This window comes from Ovis aries, chromosome 1, assembly GCF_016772045.2.
Source record: "Ovis aries strain OAR_USU_Benz2616 breed Rambouillet chromosome 1, ARS-UI_Ramb_v3.0, whole genome shotgun sequence".
NCBI classification, from domain to species: Eukaryota; Metazoa; Chordata; class Mammalia; order Artiodactyla; family Bovidae; genus Ovis; species Ovis aries.
Genome location: NC_056054.1, coordinates 43,203,416 through 43,213,060, shown reverse-complemented (window position 1 = coordinate 43,213,060; position 9,645 = coordinate 43,203,416). Strand labels below are relative to the sequence as shown.

The 9,645-nt window shown below is 44.1% G+C and overlaps 2 long non-coding RNA genes across 2 annotated transcripts in view; both read left to right on the top strand.

Annotated features, from left to right (window-relative positions):
* LOC132659276 (uncharacterized) overlaps positions 1 to 9,645 on the top strand; it is a 652,410-nt gene that overhangs the window by 184,269 nt on the left and 458,496 nt on the right. The window lies entirely within an intron of this gene.
* The window catches only part of LOC121819580 (uncharacterized), a 40,877-nt gene that overhangs the window by 20,231 nt on the left and 11,001 nt on the right, over positions 1 to 9,645 (top strand). The window contains exon 2 of the long non-coding RNA XR_006059806.2: positions 173 to 473. This is a non-coding gene — a long non-coding RNA (uncharacterized LOC121819580). The remainder of the gene's footprint in view (positions 1 to 172; positions 474 to 9,645) is intronic.

Sequence of the window (9,645 nt, the reverse complement as noted above, 5' to 3'; positions counted from 1 at the left end):
TGATTAACAATGTTGTGATAGTTTCAGGTAAAAACATTCTTTTTAAACCTGTTATTTCCAAGTCTTCAGAGGTTTGTCTTTCTTCATCATCCTAGGTGCACCCAGACTTAGGTGTAGACCAGCAGCTCACACTAGGCAGAGTGTGACTCACATTTTATCTGCTTCCTTCCAGATTCACTAGTTAACATAGGATTTCTGGACTTTCTTCACAAAAGCCTGAATCACCCCCAGAAGCCCGGGAAAGGCATGGTCATACTTGAGGTGTCAACGCCAACCATTGGATCATTGCCATCCTCGCACAAAAGGCACAGCACCCTCGAACTGCCTGCTCGACACAGCCCCTCCCAGAGAGCCCCACCTGGCCCTTGCTGAGAAAGTGTAAGAATCCATGACCTGATGGTCAGGTGTGAAGCCTTCACCTGGAAGGGTTTCTTATGTAGAGTAACCTTTAACTTGCAACCTGGAATGAGAAGGTGAGTGACGCTGCTGTCCATGAGATTTCCCAGGCAAGAATACTGGAGTGGGTTACCATTTCCTTCTCCAGGGGATCTTCCCAACCCAGGGATTGAATCTGAGTCTCTCGTGTCTCCTGTATTGGCAGGTAGATTGTTTACCACTAGCACCACTTGGGAAGCCTATTTATATAAGAATTTTAACTAACTGATTTAAGTCAATTTATTTAAATTTAAATTAATTTCTTTAAGTAACATTAAAAATGAAAGATTCAGTTTCTCAGGTGCATTGCACATTTTGCAGGATCTTAGTTCACTGACCAGGGATGGAACTTGCACCTTTGGCAGCGAAAGTACAGAGTCCTAACCACTGTCTGCCAGGGCATTCCCGTGATATAGAACATCTCTATCATTTCAGGCAGCCCTATTGGACAGCTCTGGTCTAGAAGACCCACTAAGATAAAGAATAAAGCATCTTAGTGCCAGGTTTTCAATTCCTAGTTCCAGCTAATGTGAAGCTCGGCTGTGTATATCTCCTGCACTGTATTCCATGAGATCATTCGTACCTTTATAATTTCCATCCAACACCTCTCCCATCACTACCTTTTTCATGAGCTAGTTAGAGTAGATTTTGGTTCTTATTTTAGCTTTTTATATTCAAAAGAAACTTAACTAAGAACATACTTTGATATTAGTAATTAAGAAAAATGGCCACCAGTACAATTTATTTAGTTCTTCTGTGTGTGAACACCATACCTTAGCATTTTATCTGCATGTTTTTATTTAAACTTCACAAAAACTTCATAAGATAGATCTTTTATCTCCATTCAACAGCTGAAGGAACCAAGGCACAGAAAGGTTAAGAAAGTTACCCAAGGTCACAGAGCCAGTAGGTGGCAAGGTAGGGATGGAATCAACCTTCCATCTTCCATGATTGGCGCGTAGGTAACTGGCCTAACTTTTAACCATGGAAGTGAAGAGAAGTTGCTCAGTCGTGTCCGACTCTTTGCAACCCCACGGACTATAGCCCACTAGGCTCCTCCATCCATGGAATTTTCCAGGCAAGAGTACTGGAGTGTGAAAAGTGGCAGGTCCCCCATCCCAGGATACAGTGAGTAAGAATTAGAAGTCTGAAACTTCTTTAGAGATCTATGGACTCTGGAACACCTACTTAGGGCAGCTGGTCTAGTTCCAATCATCTCTCTGCCTAGCATTTTTTTCTTTCACTAAAGAACAGGAAGTTTGAGAAGTGACAGGCCATGGGCACAGGCTGACCCTGCTGGGAAACAGCTCATGGGGAGAGCAAACTGCATGTCCTGTGAACCCAGGGACCGGTCAGCATAATTCCCTGATGCTGGGACTTTGGTCCCAGAACCTAAGTCGTATGCTGCTTGGAGTCGGAGCCAAGTTTGGAGGGGGGAGGGAAGCAAGCACATACTTCTCTGCTAAACTCCGTTTCCCATTTGGTTTGGCAGCTTGTTTTTAATGAAATGAGGCCAGTCCAAGAATTCCGTGTCAACACGACTCTTTTTACCGGAACCACAAATGCAGCCCCCTGGGACCTGGCTCTATCTCTGGGCAGACATCAAAAACAGCTCCTTTTTCCTTTGAAATCATAACAGTCTTCTAAGAGTGATCCACTTCCTCACCTTCCCCCCCTCCCCTTCCCCCACCCCCCTGCCCCGAGGAAGAAAGTAAGGGCCAGGGCTTGTGGGCTGCAGCACCCTCAGGATTTATGGTTGGCAGAGAAAACCTCAGGGCCAGCCAGCCCGAGGGGTTCCTGGACCCTGCTGTCAGTTTTCCCTTTCTTGTGCGTCCAAGGCCTCATGGTTCCTTCCTGCCTGCTTGTCTCCTGTCCAGGACCAGCCTGATGAGTAGGCAAGGCGTTTCCAACCCCCTCGGCACCCTGCCTTCATGCTGTGACTTCGGGGGTGGGGGCATTGTAAAAGATGCTGCCACATCAAAATCCTCCCCAATCCCCGTTCACTGGCCAAAGCCTGAGGCATCTGTCAACCTTCCGTAACTCTCCAGGGTTCCTCTGCTTTGGGTCACTTTTTAGGGGCTTCAACACGCGAGATCCCAGAAGGAGGTAGGAGGTAGGGCGAAGGGTAGGAAGAAAGCAAACACAGTTGGGGAGGGAAAATAATTGTAATTAGTGGAAAGTTAAAGGCAGATTGTTGGTAAGTGGTAGGTACTGATGGGACATTTGTTGCAGATAAGGTTCTCTGCAGGAGAGAGGAGGTGAAAGAAAGGCTTTTCATGCTCTATCCCCTGGGGCATGGGATGACCTGGCTCTGGGTCACTTTCTCTAGGAAGGCTTCTGTGACTCTTGACTCACCCCAAGACAGCTCCGTGGTCCTCCTCTGTGTGCTTGTAACATCCTGCGCTTCTCTCCTTTGCGGTTCTAACCACCCAGTCGTCACCTCTCCACCGTCCTGCCTTCCTCCTCACTATTTCCTGCCATGCACCCAGCACTCCTGCATCTACTTAGTGAGGTTAGCAGACACCCCCACTATTTTGAGGAATGAAGGAATACTAGCTGCTCCTTGCAGTGCTGGAGAGGAGCAGGTGAAGGGGTGGTGGGCTTATTGCTGCTCTAACTGAAGTGGATGCTGTGATCCTCAGAGCAGGTGGTGGTTATGCGGCATGCCTGGAGTGTGTGAACCTGGGCTCCATCACTTCCTAGCTGTGCATTTGGGCAAGCTATTTCATCTTTCTGTACCTCAATTTCTTCATTCATAAACTAGGGATGATAACAATACCTATCTAAATTTTTGTGTAAGAAATGAATTAATGTATTTGAAGTCCTTAAAGTTGGATACATTGTAAGCTCTTAATAAATGTTAGCTTAACAGAAATTTTAAAACCCTGCAAGAGTCAGGTCTTTACGCCATCACCATTCATTGCTGACTTGCTTTGTTCCCACCTCACTGGCCCCCTCCTATCGCTTTAATACACTGGCCCAGCCTTGCCTCACAAGCCTTTCCTTGGGACTCAATCTGAAAGAGCACACTCCTTTCCCTGCTTTGGGTTTCATCACTATACTTTACAGTATACATCCAGCCACAGCACCTTTGCATTACTTTGAGTTTTGTTTGTGTCTACACAAAAAAGCAGGGGCCTTGTTTTATTCACTGTATCATTCCTAGTGCCAGGTATAGTGTCTACCACCTAGGAGGTGCTTAGCAATAGTTGATGGATGGGTGGATGGGGAGATGGATGGATAGGTAGGTGGATAAATGAATGGGTGGATGGATAGACGGATGGATGGATGGATGGGTAGATGGGTGGGTAGATGGATCAACTGGCCCCCTTTGGGAGACTTCTATGGCCGTTTCTTCCTGCCTTCCCCTCTGCAATCTCCCAATCATACACCCTCATGTGCAACGTTATTTCCAACTTGCATTCTACCACACTTGCTCTCTGGGCCCCTTCCCCTCAGATGGTCATTTGCCAAAGCCATATACTGTCTCAGGAGGCAGGGTCTCCTCACACAAGCAGTTTGGGATTTGCTCACTAGTCCAGAAAGCTCAGCTACTCAGCACCAGCTATTAATGAGACACAGTGAATAAGACAGAGAGTCCAATGAGAGACACAAATGAATGAGAGATGATTACATCTTCTTTGAAGCTGGTCAGAGAGAAGCCCAGTGAGCACACGGCCACCAAGGAGGGGCCCATGACAGGCACCCAGGCCAGGAGTCCCCCTTAGACCCAAAGCTAGGCTCCACCGTAGAGCCTCATCCTAAATAAAGCACGCATACTGATGACACATAGCTAGTCTGTCAGATTTCTCCTGATCTGAAAAAGTACTTGGAGAACCAGAGTGAAACTGAAAAGTTTTATCAGTCACAGGAGTACAGATTTGACATCATCAAAGAAATATTTTCAATACCGTGGGGAAGGGCAGGCAGTGCAATTAGCCGTGAGTAGAATACTTCCTGCTTTCGAGGGTGGAGAAAACTTGGGCTCCAGGTGCTGTGGGCCTTGAATGGGGGAGGAGTGACTCAACTCACAGATCCCTGCCGGGAAAGGAACATTTTACCACACTCCATCATCTGTAAATCACAGACTCAAAGACTGGTGGGGTTTTTTAAATTATTATTATTATTCATTTTTATAGTCCCAGAAGACTCTTGCTGATCATAATTCCTTGATATGATCTTTTAAATAATTTTCAAAATTAGAACTGTGATGGGTTGAATTTTGTCTCTCCCCTCCCCCCAGTTTATATACTGAAGTCCTAACCCTCAGTTCCTCAGAATGTGACCTTATTTGGAGATGGGATCTGTACAGAGGTAATCAAGTTAAAATACAGTCATTCAGGTGGGTACCAATCCAGTGTCCCTCTAAAATGGGAAAATTTGGACACAGACAGGCACTGAGGGAAGAACATGTGAAAAGACGTAGAGAGAAGGCAGTCATCTCAAGCCAAGGAGAGAGGCCTGGAACAGATCCTTCTGCCCTCAGAAGGAGCCCATCCTGCAAAATCTTGACTTTGAATTTCTAGCCTCTAGAGTTATAACAATAAATTTCTGTTGTTTCAGCCAAGCAGGCTTTGGTGCTTTGTTATAACAGCACTAAGAGTAAATAGCAATTTTTCTTTAGACTAAGACAGAAAAGAACCTCATCTATGTCCCTCCTAATCATGGTTGATTTCAAGGATTGTTTAGTTCCTCTGTGAGAATATACACATTGTATGTATTTCATACCTATGATTTGGCACAAGACAGAGAGTAACAAAGCTTTTACATTCTTGAAGGGGCTGGTGGAGTGTTAGGCATATAGATTCAGCTCAGTTTAACAGATATTTATTGATCCTTCCATGTGCCAGGTACTGGGCTGGAGACACAGAAAATGTAGTCCCTGCTTTCAAGGAACTCACAGTCTGGTAGAAAAAGTGCAAGTGTGTAAATAATTACTCTTCAGAATGATAAGTACAGTGGTTGAAATGCATAAAGAATGACAGCAGAGGACTTCCCTGGTTAAGATTTGCCTTCCAGTGTAAGAGGTGTGGGTTTGATCCCTGGCCAGGGAGCTAAAATTCCACATGCTTCTTGACCAAAAGAACAAAATATAAAAAGGAAGCAATATTGTCATAAATTCAATAAAGACTTTTAAAATGCTCCATGTCAAAAAAACCCCAAAAACATGAGGAAAAAAGTGTCTATCTCAAGGAATGGGGGCCAGTCAGAGAATCTTCTCAAATCTTTATTAATAGAGAGTGTTATGTAAATTATGGTATATTCATACAATGGCCACCCTCGGGGAATTATGCAACTGTTAAAAAATGAAGTAGAATTATATATTCTCTTAATGGAAAGATCTTTAAGGCATTGAGTGAACAAGTTAAATGGGAGAATAATGTACATAGTATGGTACTATTTGTGTCATCAAGAGAAGGATATATGAACAGTTACCTCGATTTGTGAATGCATAGAAAGAACCTGGCAGAAAATGTAAAAACTAGTAATATTAGTTACCTGAAAGGATGGGGGAGGAGCGCTCAGGAAACTTGCTCTGGACGCCTGAGATGACTGTTGGAGACTTCATCTCCCAGGAAACCCAGCTCTATTCTCCATCCTCATGCCGTGTCCATCCAGCCAGCATGTCTGTTTACACTGCAGCCCTGTCTGCAGATGCTCAGTCATAAGCACACTGTTTGTTTTGCTGGACGTATAGCAAAGAGCTTTGGATTCAACAGCAGACAGAACTGGTTCCACATCCCCAAATTTTCACTCACTAGCTGTGTGATCTTAAAAAATATTTATCTTTATCCTCTGAGCCTCAGTTCTCTCATCATGGGGTGATCATAAGAATTTTAAAAGGTAATACCCATTGAAAGTGAAAGTGAAGTTGCTCAGTCATGTCCAACTCTTGCAACCCCATGGACTATAGCCTACCAGGCTCCTCCGTCCATGGGATTTTCCAGGCTAGTATACTGGAGTGAGTTGCCATTTCCTTCTCCAGGAGATCTTCCCGACCAAGGAACTGAACCTGGGTCTCCCATGTTTTAGGCAGATGCTTTACCATCTGAGCCACCAGGGAAGATAGGTTCAATAAGTAATAGCTTTAAAAAAGATAAATAACAAGAATCAGTCAATATTCAACTGATCCCCACTGAAATCAGACCAGCCCGCAGGTTAGGCTTGTGTGTCTGTGTTAGCCACTCAGTCATGTCTAAATATTTGTGACCCCGTGGACTATAGACCATCAGGCTCCTCTGTGGTGGAGTTCTTCAGGCAAAAACACTGGAGTGGGTTGCCATTCCCTTCTCCAGGGGATCTTCCCGACCCAAGGATCAAACGTGCATCTCCTGCACTGGCAGGCAGATTTTTTACCATCTGAGCTACTAGGGAAGCCCCTCAGGTCATGCTTATCTATGGCCAGGTGGACTGTCTGTCTCATCACAGGTGACTGAACTTGAGTTTTAGTAAAAAAAAAGTTACATCAAATCAAACCAAAAGGAAGTAAATAATGGATTTGAAGATTTGATCAAGAGTGCTCATCTTAAATAAATGAGAGAGACTACCTTTTCCCTCGGTCCTCTCCATTCCCACTCCCCACTGCGTGTGTGCATGTGCCGGCATGCAAGCAGGCAAACACACCTCCAAACCACTAGAACCTTGTGCAGACCTGTTCCCATGGGAAGAAACCCCAGTATGACACCATCTGAATATGCAAATTTGCTGTATCTTTTATCAGAGCATCCATCAAGAAGTTTCTTTAAAATAATGCTTGCCCTACAGCATTTGGCATATATTTAGCCCTACTGAATAAATGCAATTCACTAGATATTTATTTAGTCTTCATAACATGAAAACTAGTAGTGTGACAGACTCTTACTGTCAGCTCCATAGTACCTGACCCTGCTTCTTACATTAGGGAACTCTCATTCTGTGGGTTTAGGGAAGAAGCAGAGACCTTTCTCTTTAAACAAAAGCTGAAAGAAAAGAGGCATCTTTCAACCCACTCCCTGTCAGCCAGAGCTCTGATCTATACATTGGACTCAGCTATTTGGTGTCTCCATCCGGGACTTTCAATCTGGAGCAAGTGGTATAAAGACAGGGGGAAAGTTCGAGACAATCACAGCCTCATGGTTTGGAAGTCTGGTAGCAGCCTCAGCAGTGGGCCTCATAACCAGACAGTTCCTGGGGCTAGACCTGGACTGTGTTCTCAGCTGCCTAATCTACCTTCATTCCTGCCCACTTTCCACACCTGATTCTTCAGCCTTCTTGTTGGTCCTGTGAACAACCCAAAATCCTTTCAATAGCTTCCTATTTTCCTTAAGTTACCCAGACTTGGTACCTATTTATTTGAAACCAAGAACCCCGACTGGAACTAATCACTGCAAATTATTGAGCAGCCATGAGCTAGGAATTATTCCAAGCTCTTTACATGGAGTATTTCACTTACCCTTCATAACAACCTTTGGAGAACAGAATCTGTTACTCCCATTTGACAAGTGAGAACATGGAGGCTTGAGTTAAATAGCTAACTCAAGTTCAACGGCTAGAAAAAAGGCAGAGTCAGGATTCAAATCCAGAGCCATCTGACTGATTGACAAATCCAGAGCCATCTCCATTGCACTCTCTCCTACTCAGCTCCCCCATGTATTTGTGGATTAGTTTTACCAGTTACTCAAAGTGTCTTATACCTGATATCATGTAATCTTGACAACTCCTCAAGGCTTGAATTTTTAATCCGCCCCCCCTCCTTTTTTTTAACGAATGAGGAAACAGCCTCGGCAAGATTAAAAGCAACTTGCTCAAATATTTATCATAAGCCTTAAAACTGTGCATACTCTGTGATTCAATGATTTCAGATTTGAGCATTTATCCCAAGGAAATCATCAGAGGAGTGACCAAAGATTACTCACTGAGCTGTCATTTATTGCAGGGGAAAACTAGAGACCACCCTTATGTCCAGTGATCAGGAAATGGCCAAATTAGGGAATGCCACATGATGGAATATTATTTTGATCATTAAATTCAATCTGTAGAAGCAATCAGTGTTTGCCTGGGCTTGGGAGGAATATGAGGACGGACGTCAAACAGGGTCTTCAGGAATTTTTGAGAATGATGGAGATTCCTGGTCCAGGAAGATCCCGCATGCCATGGGACAACTATGTCTTGGCTGTGGTAATGATTACATGAGTGCACACAGTTTCCCGAATGCATCAAGTTATCCACTTAAAATGGGTGCATTTAAAAAAATTATATTTATATATTTTTGGCTGTATGGGCTTTCTCTAGCTGCTGTGAGCAGGGGCTACTCTCTAGTTGCAGAACACAGCCTTCCCATTGCAGTGGCTTCTCTTGTTGCAGAGCAAAGGCTCTAGCCACATGGGTTTCTGTAGCTGGCGGGACATGGGCTCAGTAGCTGTGGTTCCTGGGCTCAGAGCACAGGCTCAGTAGTTGTGGCCCATGGGCTTAGTTGTCCCACGGAATGTGGGCTCTTCCTGGACCAGGGATCAAACCCGTGTCTTCTACAATGGCAGGCAGATTCTTTACTGACCCACCAGGGAAGCCCAGGTGCATTTATTATAAGTAACTTATACCTCAAAAAAATTTATAAAGTTACTTCTGTAGAAAAGATTTTTAATCAAGGACAATGTTCCTAAAATATTAATTGAAAAGTTTAAAAAATCATATTTACAATATATTTATTTCCATGTGTGTTCCATGCATAGAGAAGAAATAAGAAGGAGATATACCAAAATAACAATAGTGGCTATCATTGGATGGTGGGACTTATGGATAATTTAGACCTTCTTTACACTTCTCTGTGTTCTTCAGTGATCAGAAGAAACAAACACTAAAAAAAAAAAAAGTTATTGACTTGCTGTGTGTCATACAAGTATCTAATAGAGAAGAGACTAGAAATTAGGACTTTGTAGCCAAGTTAATTGTACCTTCCACTGTGCCTCCGAGTTTCTACTCTGTACCAGGAACTGCTGTGTTGCATGCTTTGGAAAATTGCCTATAAAACATGTTTTTGCCTGTGAGGAATGTGGACTCTGCACGGAAGGGTGACGAAGGCATGATTACATCTAGGGAATCGAAAGAGGCTTCACAGAGGTGGATTCTGTGATGAGCCTAGAAGGATGAGTGGAACCAAGATGGGCAGAGACTAAGGCTAGGAGGGCAAGAGAGTCTTCAGTCCAGACTAGGGGAATCGTGTGGAGGGTGACT